This window comes from Capsicum annuum, chromosome 9 (genome assembly GCF_002878395.1).
Source record: "Capsicum annuum cultivar UCD-10X-F1 chromosome 9, UCD10Xv1.1, whole genome shotgun sequence".
Classification (NCBI taxonomy): Eukaryota; Viridiplantae; Streptophyta; class Magnoliopsida; order Solanales; family Solanaceae; genus Capsicum; species Capsicum annuum.
Window position 1 is genome coordinate 128,582,362 of NC_061119.1, and position 20,540 is coordinate 128,602,901.

A 20,540-nucleotide genomic window follows, 5' to 3' on the forward strand; every position below is an offset into this window, starting at 1 on the left:
GTTGAAGTCATATTATGTGTTTAATTGATGATACGCATTGGGTTTGTCAATTGAAGTGTTTATTATTGATTGATAGATTGGTTTGGTGCAACAATGACAACGACAATAACAAAGATAGCAACAACGACAACGGCAATGAAAATGACAACAACAAAACAACAACAACAATGACAAGAACAATGACAATGATAACAACACTAATAATGACAATGACAATGACAACAACGACAAAACCAACAATGATGACAACAACAAAAATAATAACAACGACAACAACAACGACAAGAATGATGACAAGAACGACAACAACAATAATAATGACAACAACTACGACGACAATGAAAACAATAATGATGACAATGACAACAACAACAATGATAATAAAAATGACAATAACAACAACAACAATGACGAAAACAACAACAACAATAATGACAACAACAACAAAGACAACAACGATGATAATAATAAAAATAATAATGACAACAACAACAACGACAACAACAAGGACAACAAAAATGACAATGAAAAATAACAACAAAAACTAAAACAAAAACAACAACAACAATAGCAATAACAGCAACAGCAATAGCAATAATGACTAAAACAACAATGACAACAACAATGACAATAATAATAATAGCAACAATGATAATAACAACAACAATGATGATAATGACAAAAACAACGACAATGACAATAATAATAACGATGACAACGACAACAATAACAACAACAAAAATAATAAATACATAATCTACTTTTCCTATAAAAGTATAAATTTATTTTCTTTTTAAATTTAAAATCTTTAATTTATTTTAGTCGGGTCTTTATTTAATTCAAAATAGAATATATTTACTTGGATGAATAAGTATCATTTTAGGTTAATAATTTTGATATCTTCTACAAAATCTAGCTTTTAAAAAATTATGTTAGTCAAGTATTAATTGGAAAACTATTTTTTCAAACGAACATTCCTAAGTGTCTTCATAACCTTCTTAGTACGTTAATTGAACTCTTACTCAGTTTCTCAAATTTTGAACATTTATTTCTTTTTTTTTTTTTGAATCTTTAAATTTTCCTAAATTTTCTTGATATTTCCTATAAAAATTGAGTGGCAACTTTGTAATTTTCTTAAAATTATTTTAAAATAGTCTCAGATTTTTTGAAATAGTTTTACAGAATATCAAAATCATTTTCTTTTAAATGAAATCCTAAAAGAATAAAACTTAAATGGTGGATTTGTTGGGGATTTAGCTAGGTTCAAACTAAATATTTGGACTAATTCATTTTTGGACTAACTATTTGGTTTTATTATATTTAAATTGGTTATTTGCTTATGTCATTAAATTTTCACATAATTTAAATTGTTGCATTTCATGGAATACTTCTTTGAATGTTTAAATTGTTTGAGGATTCGTGGTTGTTGCGGCCCTTATTTATCAAATTCAAATAAATTACTAAAAATACGATAGTTTATCGGTACATTAGGCATCCAATGGTTGTTTGCAATTTCAAACTTAAGTTGTCCACTTGGAAACTGGATCAAAGCCCACTCTAGATACCTAGGATAGAGCAAAATCAAAACCTTTTTAGGCATGATCCTATGATGATCTAATACCTGAGGAGTTATTGGACTCATTAGAAAACCTACCCTGCACCTATTAACCATGAGTCAATCATAGACAATCATTTGTTATGTTTTTTAATGTAATAATCCTTCAGATTATTTTTCATAATTTTATTTATTTTCACTATTTGGGCTTCTCCATAGATTTCCAAAGTTATTTATGACTTGTTGAGACTGACAGTTTGGTTATCGGATAATTTATTTGATCTTTAGAGTCATTTTCCTATTTGGAAGTCTTTTCTGGTTTCAAATAACCACCGGGTGAAAATTTTAGTAAAATAATCTCGTATGCAAATTTCAACTATGCCAGCAGCTCTAAAATATTGATTTTAGTCTAGTTAAACCTTTGGTTTGGTTCCTAATTCTCCCGATCTCATTTGGACTTATTGGTCGGAAAGTTAGAAAATTAAGAATATGGGTGTAGGACCCACATTTGATCAAAATGGCCTCAGATGGAAAATTCAACTTTATCATCACATTTGAGACATTGATTTTATGCTAAGGGGACACTTGGTTTATGTCCCAAGGCTTCCAAACTTATGCTAGGCTATTGAACAAATTTTATAAAAAATTAAAACTAGAGGTGTAGGCCTCATTTTTTGTTGAAAGGATCTCAGGTGAAAGTTTTGATTATTCTATTGGATATGAAATATTTTTCACACTCAAATTTCATTATTAGATCATATTCATAGGGTTCTGAATGAGTTTTGAGGGTCAAAAATAAGTTTTTGACTGTGCTGATATCTGATGCACATGGGGGATACCGCTATCGCCATAGGGTTATTGTGATCTCCCTAGTGTGATTTCTATCCTTGGATAGCTATAGAAACATCTCCACACCTGGTATGGGTATAAAAAGGCTCTTTAGGCCGTGTTTTGGCCATTTTTTCTCATCCTTGAAATCTAGAAACCCTAAATGAGTGTGATAACTCAAAATTGAGTCCTCACGGTGACTTAGAATCTTGATTAACAACTCGTGGTGACTTAGGATCTTGATTAACATCTTTTATAGTAAGTATATAAGGATTTCAAGTAAGAATCCTTTAATTTCAAAGCTTGAATTTCTTGGTTCTTAACTCAAAACTCCAAAACCTTTTAGGGCTTGATTTTAGCCCAAACTTTGCTTGATTTTCACTCATTTTTTTAGGGTTTTGATTCCATGAGCTTGATATCATGTTGGGTTGACCTTGAAAACATGATTTTCATAAGTGGGACCTACTTGGAGATTTTAGTGTCATTTTTAGACCCAAAGAACAATGGTGCAATATGGGTATCGTAAGATGATGTGTGTTATATATTGCATGTGAATATGAATGTTAAGTTTGATTTATGGGTACAATTATGTAGTATTAAATATTGAAGTTTAGGATTAGATAAGGGTTTTAATCTGTAAGTTGAAATGCTTAATATCCTTTTTTGAATTCTATTGCCTCCTCCCCAAATTGAATTAACTTAGCATGGATATGATATGATGCTAGGTTTGGGATATGGTTTAGGTGTTGGAATTGTGGTTAGTATGATTAACCTTAGTTGGGCTAGTATGGTGATCTTGAAATCATAAATTGAGTAGAGTTGACTTAAATACACTTATTTCAAGAAGAAATTCCTATCTTAGGATTGATTATGGCTTACATGATTTCTAGAATTTGAACTAGATACATTAGCCTAGTTTGGGGTATAAGATGCCTAACTATGGACATTAAGGATTAGAAGTGGGTTCTTTTGGCCCACATTAGGCCAAGACTTTTGTTAGCCCATTTGGACTTAATTGCAGATATTAGTCCTAGTTGAGACTAATGAGCCTTTAGAATAAGTTTACATTGTGTCTTGGTAAATTGCGATGACTTTCCCTAGATTATGATTTTTAGGCCTTTAAAGATGTTATTTCTTCTTAGATTTGATAGTTGGCCTATAGAGATGATATCGTGAATAGTCATGATACATGACCTATAGATATGAGACATCTTATAGATATGATATACCTCATAGTTATGAGTTATGCTTCATTGATCCATTATACCTCCTAGATATGAGATGCCTCTTATGTGTGAGATGATTATAGATATGTTTTATGTCTTATAAAGATAATATGCCTAATAAATATGCTATGGCCTATTTAAAATTAGATGATTTATAAATATAATTTTGATATGGGTTCCAAATATGTATGTGGGCCAAAGTTCGTGACTATGATGTTATAATTGTTTTGAACACATTATTGGGTCCAAGGTCGTGGTATGGTATAAGTTGACTATCTGGGAAGTGTCTATCCTTGTAAAGGTTGTGATTGTAGTTTGTTGATATATTAATTCTTATAGTTCCATTGTATGGATACTGGTGATGGCATGCATAATTTGGAACATCGTAATCGTTGCATCGATGATTGATACAATTTTGATGAGATTATAAAATTATTCTTGTTGTCACTAACCAAGGGTTAAAGTCCACTTTATACCTTAAAATGGTTTTTTTATAATAGTAAATGTCTTTTTAAATGAATTAATTATAGATGAAAGAGGTTAATAATGATGTCTGAAAGACTTAATCGAGATAAGTTCCGGTCCATGATTCGATACTACTAACTAATCCAATCGTGAAGAATTCCGACCTTTTTTACACTTTTATAATGATTTTGTCCCGAACTTCACTCTGGGTAATAAACTTACAGACTTACACTTTTTTAGCTATGGTTTGAGACCGCGCACCTATCATATCCAGTTGTACATCTCTCTAGTATGGAATGGATAAAGATGTTGGATTGATAATATAAATTTTGGGTAAAACCCAATAAAAGTTATAATATTTTGTTATGTATATATGCCTACTGATAATGTGATATTGATGATGAATGATGAATTATGGAAATATACTCTACCTTGCTTTTCTTTTTATGTTTATTCACTTCAGCCCTCTTGGGACTTGTTCTTTACTTTAGTCCTCGTGTGGCTTGCACTTTGCTTTAGCCCTCATTGGGCTTGCTCTTTATTACTGACACTGATTTGGATATTATGATGATGTGAAGATACCCAGTAAGGTTGGAGGATATTATGATGATATAATAATACCCGACAAGGCCGGAGGATATTATGATGATACCCCACAAGGTCGGGGGATATTATGATAATGTGATGATACCTGACAAAATTAGAGGATATTGTAATGACTCAATGATACCTGGCAAGGCCAGAGGATGATTTTATTAATATGCCTATGTGCACATCTATTGGTTTGAGTCTAGTTAGCCCTCTGTATGGCATATATATATACTTGGCAACGCCAGAGGGTGATGATAATGATAGTTATGATGATGATGATAATGGTTATGGTATTTTGAATACTGTTCCATTTATATTTGCATGTGCATCGTCTATCACCAATATGCACCTATATCTATTAATTTGTATGGGCGAGCTACATAGATATAGGTAATGACTATTTCATATGTTGTTATATGCTAATCGAACCTTCTGAGTCAGGGGTGGTGGGGGCATGTATAAGCTCGGCTAGGTATTTGGTTGACCTAAATAGTTGGTTACTCATGTTATTATCATTGTTATTTCTAGCTTATGACAGATTGGTCATTTATTTAGTATCGAGATTTGAGGTATAATTCTGGACTCTCCTATCTTGTGATTTCATTATTATGCATGGTTAAGTCATGATGAGACTAAATGGATTAAAAACTCAGAATTGATAGTACTAAGCCCTGATAGGATTATAGTAAGGCCTTAAATGAAGATATGATGATCTAGGTTATACTTTGAGTTGACCTTATATCTATAAATATGTATATATAGATATATGTAGCTATGGTATTACCATATATCCCATCTTTCCTTTTTTTTATATTTTATATTAATTCCTAGGCCTAGTAAATAGCTATATGATCTTATTTCATCTTCATTCATATATTGGTCAGGGATATATGGTATACTGTCGAGATTTTTGAGTATGGCTAAAATAGAATAGTTTATCCTTGATACTTTCGTAGCCTTATTGTGATAGTCTCCTAGACATGACTAGGATAGATTGTCATTACTATCTCATTGGCTGTTTTATGTGGTTGTTAAATACTTAGGTATAGTTTCCATTCTATATATATGTTATATATATCTGCTTTATCTTTAGAGCTCAGTTGGTAGTTACCTACTGAGTATCATTCTCTTGGAACTCACACTACACTTCTATAGTTTGAAGATCATAGTACGAGTTATCTCTATTGATATGTGTATTATGCGGGGCAGCCATGGTTTGGAGACTTAGAGTTAGCTCCTAATGTTTAAAGTACTACTTACCTCCCTCTTATGTAATAGACTGGTCTATATGTTGTATTTGGAGAGAAATTACATCAGTGTAATTTATTTCATCTATTTCACTCTTGTACTCTATGATATTAGTAGCTTCTGTACCGATACCACCAGGTTTTGGGACTTTATTATGTATTTATTTCTCTTACTTTACCTATACCGCATTCCTTTCTATATATATATTTGGGTAGTTTGTTACTAGCTATTCAAGACTATGGGTTTGGCTTGCCTACTGGTGGGTTATAATAGGCTCCATCATGACCTAAGAAATTAGGTCATGACAAATGTGTATCAGAGCTTAGGTTTCACTTATGTGTTAGTACAAAGCTAACTGTTTAGTTGAGTCCTATGAATCGGTGTGGAGACGTCTGTAACCTATCTTTGGGAGGCTACAGGGATATTTAGGAAATTCACTTCTTGACTCCTTATCATGTGTCTGCATTGCTCTGAACCTCAAACATATTCTTTGACTCTATTCTGTCTCTAATGAATGACGCAAGAAGGGCGACGTTGTCGATAGATACAGACTAGAATTCAGTACACATTTTTTAGAGCTTCAACGCAACATCAGACTAGAGGGTCAGAGATAGATATTAAAGATCTTTAGCATCATCCAAAGGTTTTAGGGTCAGCTTAGGCTCTAGTTGAGATTGTGTCTACTTTATCCCTTTGAGGTTCAGCATTGAGGATTAGAGTCATGTGTAGATTCCTCTCATCCATAGATGACATTTGAGTCATCGAGCAGTCTTTAGGACCAAGTTGAAATTATTGGGCGTTCATCAAGGTTCCTTATCAGATTCTAAGTATGATATTAGGCTTATTGGTTGGGCTAGGTGTATTCTTATGCTATATATTTTAGAGAAGGACTTGGTGCAAGGATTTGTTAAAGGACTAGTATTTCTACTCTGTTTAGCATCAGATCTTCTAACAACAGTTTGGGCCTTTTCTCTCAGATTATCGACTATGCGAGGACCATAGAGAGAGCATGTATTCGAACTTATGAAGGTGGAGGAAAAAGTCCATGCCATCAGTATGGTGCTATTGGTATTTTTCTCGAGAGCTTATTTTAATTGTGGCAAGATGAGACATTGGGTCAAAAAGTTCCCCAGATATGAGTTAGAGATCAGACAGAGCTAGCATGTATTCCTCACCAATCTAGAGCTCCTGAGACAGGCTACGACTGTGAAAAGATGATCATTGGTAATAGAGAGTGCTCTCGATGTTAGTTGGCCAGTCATTTAGGCTCAAATTATATTTTTACAATGTTGGTGCTTTAGGAGTTTGGTACTACTGTAGAAAGATTGATTATTGGTCAAGAAAGTATCCCTGGCATGGGATTTCTAATCGTTCAGCTTATTCAGATCAGCCTCATGATGTTGTGTCTTCTTCATAGAGATAGTGTCAGTTGATAATTTAGTTTGCCGATTTGAGTTTTGGACTCATTCAAATTTATTCTCCCTATACCAGTCAGGATGTGATTGCGAATTTCACCGTAATAGGTGTACTTTTATTTCCCTGTATTTACTATTTTTTATTTTATGTATTGGGGTCTTCATACCCATTAATGATTATGTTCCTTGATGAGTTCATATTGGTTATTGTATGCCGTATTATTGAATTCATGATTTTATGACTACTCTTTGGCTTATTTTTTTTAGTAGTGGATGGTGTAAATCTGTATTGATATTTGCTCCCTATGGGTGTAGCTTTTGGGCTTGAGTCCCATTTATCTTGGCATATTGTCCCTATTATGTACCTGGAGTGGTACATGATATTGACTTTCATTTTGGTACCACCTATTCATTATATTAAAGTTGATATTGCTGTTACTATTGCTATCATTACTTAAGAATATTGATATTCTTTGATATTATTACTTGATGTAATTAATACTCATTGGGTAGCTGCATAGACAAGTGTTATCTAGTTAGAATTTTTATTTCTTTATGATCTTATTTGGTTGCTTGTGTAAATATAGCCCGATTTGATGATTTCTTTCCCATAGCACGGAGAGGTTATTTGTTTTCCCTCTTGGATAGTTGTGTTAGATTGGTTTAGGAATCTATCATGGTATCAGAGGTAAGTTGTCCTTCTGTGATTCTATATGGTTCTTAAGTTGGTAATTTAGTTATATTGCCCATTATTGAGTTGGAGATTCTTAGACTGGCCTCTTGGGTTGCGAAGACTTTGTAGTGACTATCCCTTCCCAAATTATCTCATTTTTAAGCTTGACCTATTTGGGAATCATTCTTTGTTTGTGGTTTTCTCATCACCCGATAGTTATGTTGATAATGAGATAGAGATGTCTTAGATTCATTTCTTCAATTTGTTGGATTTGTCTCCTTGTGATGGATTACCTTTGTTATTGGTGTGGAGAGTAGATGCTCCGTTCTTATCATTATGTGATTCTTGTCTTCCATGGAACTAGGGAAATAGAGGTTAGTGGCCTTTCCTGTAATCGCTTCTTAAGTTGGAAAATTGGAAATTCTTATCTTGAGTTGTTTGGTTCATTTTTTGGTAGTGGCCTTGACCTGGACATTGGTATCGAGATTTTTATTTTCTTCCTCAATAAGGTAGTGATGTAAAACGGGATACAAGATAAAGAGATTGAATGAATAATCAAGAAACTGGGGGGAGATAAGGAAGAAAGAAAGAATAATCTCACAATTGAAGTAAACTGGAGATGAACAAATGTAGATTTGTACTTCTCAAATTTGAACAAACAATTACATGATTAATTCAAGGAAGGAGAGAATTAAACTCATACATGAATAATCTTACCAACAGATATTCAAGAGAGATCCAATGTAGATGCAAGGGGATAAACCCATAGACTCATCAAAGAGTGCTCAATCTAAAAATATTGTCTCCCTTAAAAATGTTCATCATATTCTATTTGTACTATTAGGTCTAACTAAGATAGAAATAGACATAAATGCCTTTAGTTACATGTGTATCATATATGACCAACGAACCCTAAAATATAATTTTAATATTTTCTTGTATTAATTCTTTGGTTTCCACACTCTCTTGAAACACTCCAAACTTTTGATGTCAAGTTGAAATCCTTCCATGCAATTAGCACTTTTCGGACTTGTGTCATTCTTCCCTTGTTGAAAAGAATTCAATGTCGAATTCAAACCTTGCAAATCACAGAAGGAAGTTAGTACCAAACCAAAAAATAATCTTTCAAATAAGCTACATACCACTCCCAAAAAGACATAATTTTGTGATAGAGCCAAGAATCATGAAGTCCCATAAAAATCAACTTTTCAAACCTAGTATCAAGAACTTGACTCAAAAGAATACCACAATCATAAAAAAGGTTAAAGAAACAAATAATTCTACACATTAGAATTTTCAAGTCAAAACTAGTTTTGTCACCAACTTGGATCAAATGGTTTCTTCATTCACAATTGAATTGTCTTGTCCTGACCACATGATTAAGAGAACTAAGAATACCATCCACAGACCTTAAATAAAAATATGCATTTCCGGAATCAAATACAAATATCAGTCCCAAAACTGTCTTGTATTTCTCTCTTAGTAACTCACAACATGAATCAAATAGCAACATCAAAGAATTCTCACTAATCACAATAAAATTGCTACTATAAAGGTCAATAGCATAGAAATTTACCTTCATGGCTTTAGAAAGTCCAAAAATGAGCACTAGCCATTCAAACAAATCATTCTTGAATTTAGAAGGCAAAGATACCTCAAATCTTTTTATGGCCCAAGAATGTGCTCCCAAGTATGTTAGCTCATTGTAGATCCTCTCTTGATGGTAATTCACAAATAGATCAACTGGGTGAGCAAACTCATCAAAAGAAGAATTGTCACATTTCCGCCCATAGATATTTGGTAATGCTTCAAATTGATCATATTTACATTTCCTTCTAGAAGCATTTAATAATTCAGCCAAAATTATATCATCAAAGGCAAGATTAGAGTAAGTAAATAAATTAACACAAAAAAAAACATCTATCAATTTACTACTCCAATCACTTATGTGTCCCCCATTCTTTACAAGATCTTCTTTAATTTTAGAGGACTTTTCAACACAAAAAGTACTTTCAATAAATAATTTGGGAGTTATATTGCTAAAATCCAAACAATTAGCAACCTCAAGCAAGCTACAAGAATTATTTTCCCAAGTTATGCACTCTTTAAATTTTGGATCCTCATTTTCATCAAGTGCATATGAGACAATAAGGAATGAATCACTCAATTGAATTTCATTAATAATATTCAAACTTTCAACCTCAATTTTTGAATTATGATCATTGTGAATCACACAATCAAGATTAGACAACTCAAAGAATTACTCATATTACCAACACAAAATTTCTTTTTCAAATTTTCTTGCATATTTTCACCAAATAAAGGATTATCAAGTATTTTAAATACTTGATATTCTTTAGGTTCAAAAAAGATATTATGACATATTGTATGCTCCATTTCAAATGTACTACTACAAAGCATATTCATTTTCTTACAAGATAAAGAATTGCTACGATCAAACTCACTTGCAAAGAGACATTCACCATCAATCATATTTTTAGTGTTCCTCATAGCTAAAGAAGAAATATGTTCATATTCATCACAAGAATTCAATGAAACACCATATTTTTTTATGTTTGACATAACACTAGCTTGAAACATTTTAAGCTCACATCAATAATAATTTTAGCTCCATGATCATATTCAACTATTGTATGACCATCATCCATTTATCTATTGACACAATGTAAAGAATCATCAGTCTCACCAAAAGATGGTCTAACATTAACACTTATGTCACTATCAAGTTCATTTGAAGTAACTAAACAGGTATGTTGAGCCCTTTTAACTTGATAAACACTTAAATAACCTTCTTTACCTTGATTTTCTAAAATTAAGCTTACTTTCTCAAATGAAGTATCTTCATTCAATTCTTGAATTTTTTTCCATGTTGAGTCATTATTATTGTGTTCTTATTCAGGAAGACCTACAAAAGAAGTGGAAACACTATAGAATAAGAATTCAAAGGATTAGAGTTAGAATAAGAAAACCTCTTACTCATATTCTCTTGTTTTTTCATTATCTCATTTTCTTTTGTCATACTTGCTTCACTCTTCTTGTTTCCTTCTTGTGACAATTCATTCTCATTTTTCAACTCTCTTTTCTTTTGTGCTTGTAGCCACTCACTCACTTTTGTAACGCCTCATACATTTCAAAACATACAAGACCAACTTAGCATCAACGAAAGTATTTAAACTTGAGATAGGTATTTGAGCTTATAGTTAAAGTTAAGCATTAAATTAAGTAGGGGAATCAAGATTTTTGAAAAAAAATACGACACAATACGGGATATGCTTTATTGACTTAATAAAGCTAGTAGGTGACCAGAAGGTGCATCACCTACTTATACTAATGGGATGAATTGGGGACTATATTATTGGACATGTTTAAGGCCCAAATTAAGTGAAATAAAAAGGAAAGGGTGACCAGCCCAACACCTAATCTATTTAAGTCCCAAAATGGTGTGATTCAATTAGAAATAAACCAAGTAGGTGCATCACCTACTCGGACATTTTAAGCAGCTTAAATAGACAAGTAGGTGCATCACCTACTTTGACTATTTTTGACCAACTTAAAATTTCCAAGTAGGTGCATCACCTACTTAACCAAGTTGTGGGTGAAAATAAGAAAAAAAAAAGTCGGTTCAACATGTCCCATTTTTTTAAATTTAGGACCAGCTCATTCCCTTCATTATACCATTTGCAAAAATATTAGATTTTCTATATTCTCTCTCTAGCTTCCTTAAAGATCCTAACAGCAGCCCTAAATTTCTATTAGGTTTCTTGAGGATTTTCCCTCCTCCAAGTTAAATAAAGGTAGGTGAATAATCCATGTGTTTAACTTAATTTTACCATGGGATATTAGTGAAATCATATAAGCATGGCAGTCATAATTTTTTTCTTACTTCTAAGATAATATCTCCTTCTTTAGTTCAAGTGGAAAGAAAATCCAAGTTCCTGAAGGAGTACAAATTAGGAAGATAAAATTCATGAATTCTGGGGTAAGGATTTGCCCCAATTTTGTCCCTCCATATGTATGTTTTGATGAAGGATTTTGGATGTGGTTTTGTTTAGAACTCATAGGGTGGTGATTGGAAATATTCTCCTATTACGCTAAAATGAATTTTGGGACTATTTTAGGCTATTTTATGTGTACTATCATGGGGAACGGTTGGATGGCCTTGTATGGTGCTTGTATTAAGGTGGAAATGAAGGGTTAATATTGAGGGAATGGTCTAGTGATTTAGTAATGTTGGGACAGCCATAAAGTGCTCCCTTTAGCTTCAATTGTAAGATTATTTGAGCATTTTAAATATAATATAGATGAAACTCATATGCCGATAGCTATGTAATCCATGAGTTCATATCGTAGGATAATTGTAAGGTACTATTTTGTATCAATAGAATAAAGGGAGGTATATCTGAAAAGGTGGAGAAGCCATGAAACCCTCGTAAAGAATAGAAACATTAAATGTTGTAATGTACACCACCTATTAGATATTGCATAAGCTTACTGTCCACACACTCTTGTACATTGTTGTATGTGTCATGAAGTCAAATAAATGTCAGATAACCTTATAAGAAGGTTGTATGGTGTATAGATAATATTAGAGGATAAGAGGTTGTATGCATATCTGATGCATGGCTAACTGATACATGAATGCGTGACTGAGTGTTCTGATAAACTGAGTTTCTCAAGATGAGAATGCATAGCTGATGCATGATTTTATAACTGAACTGATACATGAATGCATGACAGAGTATGAAATGGTAGTAGATACCACATTTATAATGGGAACATGAATATAAAATTGAATAAGCTTAAGGCGAACTATTACCTTGAGCTTTATCTGAATCGGCGGAGAAGCGGTAAGGATACTTGGTACGCTTATCTTATTCTACTTCCCAAGTATCTCCCTCGACAGACTGATTTTCCCAAAGAACCTTAACTAGAGGGACCTCTTTGTTCCTCAATCAACGAGACTGATAGTCTAAGATTTCAACTGGAATCTCTTCATAAGAGATACTATTCTGAACATCAATCCTCTGAATAGGGACTACAACTGCTAGGTCACCTACGCACTTCTTTAGCAAGGATACATGGAAGACCTGATGAACTGGGGCTAAATTTGAAGGAAATTCAAGCTCATAAGCTACCTTTCCTAAATGAATGAGAATCCTGAAGGGACCGACATAGCGGGGACTGAGTTTTCCTTTCTTGCCCTCTTCACTCCCTTCATAGGAGAGATCTTGAGATAGACATAGTCATCAACCTCAAACTTGAGATCCTATCTACAAATATTAGCATAAAACTTCTGTCGAATCTGAGCAGCCTGGAGTCTCTCCTGACCAACTGAACTTTCTCTAAGGCATCGAGAACCAAGTCAGTACCTATGACTGAGGCCTCACTAACTTCGAACCAACCAATTGGAGATCTACACCTCCTACCATAGAGACCTTTGAATGGAGAAATTTTAATACTATAATGATAGTTATTGTTGTATACAAACTCAAACAAAGGCAAGTGGTCATCCTGACTTCCCTTGAAATCAATTGCACACTCCTTTAGCATATCTTCAAGAGTCTGAATAGTCCTTTCTACTTGACCATCTGTCTGAGGATGAAAGGCTGTACTAAGATAGACTTGGGTACCAAGACCCTTTTGGAATACTTTCTAAAAGTAAGAGGTGAACTGGGTACCTCTATCTAAAATAATAGATAATGGAACACCGTGTAATCTGACCAACTCCCTGATATAGAGTTTGGCATAATCCTCGGCTGAATAAGAGGTAAAACTAGAAGGAAATAAGATGACTTGGTCATCCTGTCTACATTAACCGAAATTGAATCGTGTTGATGACGAGTTCGAGGCAAACCCATCATAAAGTCCATGTTCACTTCTTCTCACTTCCAAGTAGGAATGGTGAACTCCTAAATAGGTTCACTAGGCTTCTGATTCTCTATCTTAACTTGCTAACATGTAGAGCACTTAGCCACAAACTCTACAATATCTCTCTTCATCCCACTCCACCAATAGATTTCTCGCAGGTCGTGGTACATCTTAGTGGCCCCTGGATGAATAGAGTATCGTGCACCATGCGCTTCTGTAAGAATTTGCTGCTTTAAGTCATCTACACCTAGAATGCATAGACAACCCAGACAACAAAGAACCCCATCTCCCCCTTGGGAGAAAACCTCTAATCTCTAATTCTAAACTGTCTCTTTTAGCTTGACAAGGCTAGGATCCCTGTCTTGGTTTTCTTTCACCCTAAAAACTAGAGATGACTCTGAACTACTCTGAACACATATACCACTCTCTAAAGAATCGACTAAGCGAACACCTAGTCTAGCGAGCTGATGGATTCCCTGATCTATCTTATTTTTGCCATCCTCAATGTGAGAAATACTACCCACGACCACAACGTTGGCCTTGCCCAGATGGTAAAGGACACTCATGTCATAATCTTTCAAAAGCTCTAACCACCTTCTCTGACAAATATTGAGATCTTTTTTAGAAAGAACATACTAGAGACTCTTATGATCTATGAAGACATCTACATGAACTCCATATAGATAATGCCTCTAATTCTTCAAGGCAAATACTACAGCTGCTAACTCAAGATCATGAGTAGGATAATTCTTCTCATAAGGCTTTAACTATCTGGAGGTGTAGGCTATGACCTTACCATGATGCATGAGGACACAACCTAGACCCACTCTGGATGTATCACAATAGACTACAAAATCGTCTGAACCTTTTGGAAGAGCTAGAACTGGGGCTGAGGTGAGTCAAGTCTTCAACTCTTGAAAACTCTTCTCGCAAGAATCTGACCACTGAAACTTGGCCTTCTTCTGAGTCAATCTGGACATAGGGGATGTAATAGAAGAAAATCCCTTAACTAACCATCTGTAATAACCAACCAATCCCAAGAAATTCCTGATATCTGATGGAGAGATAGGGCGAGGCTAATTTTTTACCGCTTTAATCTTCTGAGGATCTACACTAAGGTCATCATCAGAAATAATATGGCCAAGGAATGCTACTGGTCTTATCCAAAACTTGCACTTACTGAATTTGGAGAATAGCTGGTGATCGCTGAGAGTTCGAAGAACAATTCTGAGATGGTCTGAATAATCATGCTAAGTGCGGGAATAGACTAGAATATTATCTATGAAAACTATGATGAACATGCCCAAGTACTGCTTGAACACCCGGTTCATCAAGTCCATAAAAGTGGCTGGGGCATTGGTAAGACCAAAGGACATAACTAGAAACTCAAAGTGACCAGACCGAGTACGAAAAGCTATCTTCTGGATGTCACATTGTCTAACTCTGAGCTGATGGTAGCCTGATCTAAGGTCTATCTTGGAGAAATAACTGGCATCCTTAAGTTGGTCAAATAAGTCATCTATTCTAGGAAGAGGATACTTGTTTTTTACCATAACTTTGTTGAGCTGACGGTAATCAATACACATCCTGAGAGAACTGTCTTTCTTGCGCATGAATAAGACTAGCGCACCTATGGGGATACATTGGGCCTGATGAATCCTTTATCTAAGAGATCCTTCAACTGATCTTTTGGTTTGTTGAGTTCTGCTGGTGCAATTCTGTATGGCAGAATATAAATAGGCTGAGTATCTGGAATAAGGTCAATGCCGAAGTCTATTTCCCTTTCAGGAGGAATGCCTGGAAGATCTTTGGGAAACATTTCTAAATAGTCATTTACAACTGGGACTGATTTAAAACTAGGAGATTCATAACTGGAATCTTTAACATGCATGAGATGATACACACACCCCTTAGAAATAATTTTCCTTGCTCGAAGGTAGGAAACAAGCTGACCCTTGAAAGATAAAGTACTACCATTCCACTCTAGGATGGGATCATTCAGGAACTGAAACTGAACTACCCTAGTTCTGCAGTCGACTATGGCATAGAAGGAATAAAGCTAATCCATGCTGAGAATGATATCAAAATAAGTCATCTCTAACTCAACTAAATCAGCTAACGTGGCTTTCTAAAATATCATAACCGAGCAGTTCCTGTATACCCGCCGAGCTATGATGGTTTTACCCATTGGGGTAGAGACTAAAAAGGGCTCTACTAAAATTTCAGGACTGATTCCAAAATTGCCTGCTATATAAGGAGTAATAAAAGATAAGGATGCACCTGGATCTAGCCAAGCATAAATATGAATATGAAAAATTTGTAATGTACCAGTAATGATGTCAGGAGAATTTTCCAGATCCTATCAGGTCTGAAAAGCATAGAGTCTATTTGGGCATTGCCCATAGTAGAACTAAAAGCGGCACTCTACTAATTTGGGCAACCAGACTGGGCTGTGGAGCAATTCTACTGACCCTATAGACCTGATTGCAGACACTCTCTAATCCTGTGGCCTGGCTTGCCATAACTAAAACAAACATCACTACCATCTCTACAGGTACCCTTGTGGTTTTTACCGCAAGTCTGACATAGGGGATTAGTTCAGGCACTGCTAACCCAGCCCTGAGACTTAGAGCCTAGTACTTGATCTCTATTGCCATCTCTGAATTTTGGCATTGGGGAACTGGCGGAGGAAGGATCTGGAATTGCTGCCGTAGGAAAAAACTACGAACAGTTTCCTCCTTCTGATTTTGGTTGAGCAAAACTGAAACTGCCTGACCTTGCTCTCTTGTTTTGCCTCTACCTTGTCCTAATATTCTGCTCCACTATTTGTTAATAATGATTCATGAGCCTGGATAAAGTCATATCACTATTCATCATTGCAGACCTGTACTCATTTACCACGCTATCATTCACCCTTGATACAAACTTGCTCATCTTAGCCCTATTGCCTGCAACCACATAAGGGGCATATCTATCTAGATGGGTAAATCTGAGAGAATACTCTTTAACTATCATATTTCCCTGCCTGAGGTTGATAAATTCTAGAACTTTTGCCTCCCTCAGCTCTTAGGGAAAGAATTTACCCAAGAAAGTCGTGAAAAATTCCTCCCACTCTATAGGACCTACATCCTCTAACCTCTCAGAATTCCACCATTTGAATTAAGTGTGAGAAATATCCTATAACTGGTATGCGGCTAACTCAGAACTCTGATAAGAAGTAACTCCCATGATGTCTTATACCTTCTGGACTTGGTCAATGAATTCCTGAGGGTCTTCATAAGACTTAGACCCAAAGAAAGATGGATGGTTTATTTGGGAGAAGTCCAGAATCTTAACTGTAGCTGAGTTGGCCACTGGATTGGCCAAAATAACTAGTGGTTGATCATTTTTGGCAGCTACAGACTGAGCAAGTATGGTGAATGCGGCCCTAAACTCGGCATGAGAAACATGTTCGTCCAAAGGTTCTTTGGGTTGGGAAGCTGACTGGTTTCTTCTCTTTGGAGGTATATTCTGAAATAAGAAAAGAACGGATTAAACTGAGAGTTTAACTTGAGATTATGCTCACTAGCACGATAAGAATATCGAAGGAAGGGAAACTATTCCTTAAACATCTCATATCCTCTTGCACATAAATGTGGCGTGCAACACACCCATGCACAAGACTCTACTAGATGCGGCTTTCAGACTTCCAAGGACTCTATTGAACCTTAGGCTCTGATACCAAGTTTGTAATGCCCTAATTTTCTGAACTAGAATGCTACACGGTGCTTATGACCCCAAAGGACCATAAGCTAACCCATGACTGATATCTGTACCTGTACACTACAATATATGACATAATAATGTGGAAAACATGAACAATAGGCCATAAGGTTCAACTGGATAGAATATCTAACAATTCATAACATCCATATGGGGCAACGAATACCCAAAACAATTGAAATTTGAATCAAATTTGAACTAAATCTGAAAGCCTCTAAATACTGTCTGAATAAGGATTTGAAGGAACATGTCTCCAACTAACTCCATCTAGCAAAACTGAACTGAAATAATAAATGAAATAAATAATATCATCCTCGAATGGATGAGGACTCCCTGCAACTCTGTGACTGGAATGCTCCTTCTACTACTAATCTAGAGTTCGTATATGTGAACTTATGGTGTAACGTGAAAGAAAGCACCATAACACAAATACGTCAGTACAACTGGGAGTACTAAGTATACGAGTGAGGTAGGCTAAATACAAAAGGTTTTACATGTATGAATGATGCTAACTGACTGACTAATATGAATGGTAGAGTGCCAACATGCATACATTGTAACTAGAATCGTGAATACGTGATAATTAGATTTGTAAGCTAATACATGGTTTACTAATATCTAACATAAATAATACTAGAATCATGATAGCATGGGTGGCTGTGTCTGACAGTCCTGAATCTGATGGAACTACCTATGTTTCGTACTATAACTGAATTGACTGTATCTGAAGTACAGAGATACTAAAATCTGAAAAACTATCTGATTTCTTTTGCTGAGACTGAGACTGAAACTGTATGAGGTAGTTGTTTAACCGACGTGCCCCAATAACGTATATAGCTAAGTTGGGGTCCAATCTCTACCCCGACTGGAAGGGTATCAATATCGCGCCACTGGTAAAGACAGTTGTGAGTGACTGTTAGCTGGCAGGTACTCAAAATAAGAATGGTGGGAACCCTAAAATGACAAATTAATCCACCTCATCAACCCTAATCTGACAGGTTAAGATGTATCAACCTACATTGGATACGTAGTTCTGGAACACAAGGATGATTACTAAGAATTACACCCTAAACTAGCAAGTGAGTTCCCATCCTTGGGTTCACTCAGTGCTGACTTCTACTCCCATCTAAAGAGACTAAACGTGATTTAACTGATGGTACATGGACTAAGTAAATGACTTCCGTTGACTAATGAAATAGTACTACTATCTGAGAATTAACTGAGATCATGAGATTTTTGAGGTTTCCTGAGTCACATAACCGACTGAGTTCTATATATCATGGCTTAACTGAGATTATCATGATAAAATAACATATCTCTAGGCATACAGCTATATTTTTGGGGTACAAGTACCCCCAGGACTTGATGGAAGGAAACTAACACACATGACTGACTTGTTCGTAAGAGTAGAGTCCACAATTTACAATATCATAAGTAGGGGATTTCACACTAAGCATAGTTCTCGACATCTTATACATAGAAGGGAAATTCATACAATATGTATATACTTGCATAACTTCAATATCATGGTCAATCCATATCACAACAACAACGCATATCACTCATATGGAATTCATAGAAAATCGTAAAGCATAGAGCATGGACTTGTCATTTAAGAGTTATTAAATCATGGGAAATGAATTTTATCATCCTAGGCATATTATCAAAAACTTTGCATGCATTATTTTAGCTTAAGTGTGTTCATGAATTTCACCATATTAAGCCATATAAAGATCATGCGTTTCAACTAACAAACACATATACTTAATAAAAACACCTTTAGATATCATCTTGAAACTTAAACAACAATCATCAACATGTACATGCTCATATCACAACAAGACAATCATAAAATAATATTTAAAACATGGTTTTTGAGCTCTATGAATGAAATGGATCCATAGATAAACACTACGCATACCTGACTCAAGGTTCTTGATGTTTTTTTAACTTGAAGGACTTGAAATCCTTTGATTTTTTTGAAGAAGATCAGGTCTTGTTCTTAAAGATTAAATTTAGAGAGAAACCCCAATTTTTGTTTGTGAAATAATAATGAGCAAAATGGCTGAATTCGGACTCATCTGGGTATATATAGGTGAGTGGTAAGTGACCAAAATACCCTTGTTAAAATGGCCTAGAAATAAAATGAACATGGCATGTGACGACCCGACTGACGGTCTTTCATTTCAACCATCATACGTGGACCAAAAATGGGGTTCACTGGATAAGAGTTGATGGTCTGGATGACGGTCCATCAAAAATCTGATGGTCTATCAACTCGTCCATCAATCCTCATCCAGAACGTGGCCCTATTGCCTTGACTGTGATAGTCAAAGTGGCGGTCCGTCACTTGTTTGGCGGTCTGTCAACTTGGACGTCGCACCTGGGCGTTTTGGTCAGTTCTGAGTAAAAAATCAATAACTTCCTCGTATGGTGTCAAAATTGGACAAAATTGGCATGAGCACGGGTATTACAAGTATGATTGAGGGTGATTTTTCTTGGTTTATTCTTAGTTGATAGGATATCCTGGAGCGGTTCATTCAGTTATGAGTAGTTCTGCCTTGATCTTATGGATTCTAGTTTAATTACCTTCCAGACTAGTTATAGTATTGCATATATTGTATTCCTTTTTCTATTCCCATTTGAGTGCCTAGACTGCTCCTTGTAGACTTATTCTCATATTTCCCATATGGACTTTTAGTGGATCAACTTTATTTCTTTGAGCTCGCTGTGATGGGCTTTGCAGATAGAAGTCAGGTGATTTTTCTTCTAGTTTGGATAGGATAGCAGTGTGGAATAGTAAATGAAGGTTATAGTTGGGTATGGAGTCGATGGAGTGGATTCTCGAGAAGCCAATTCTCTCTCTCGATCTAGATCTACTTTAACTC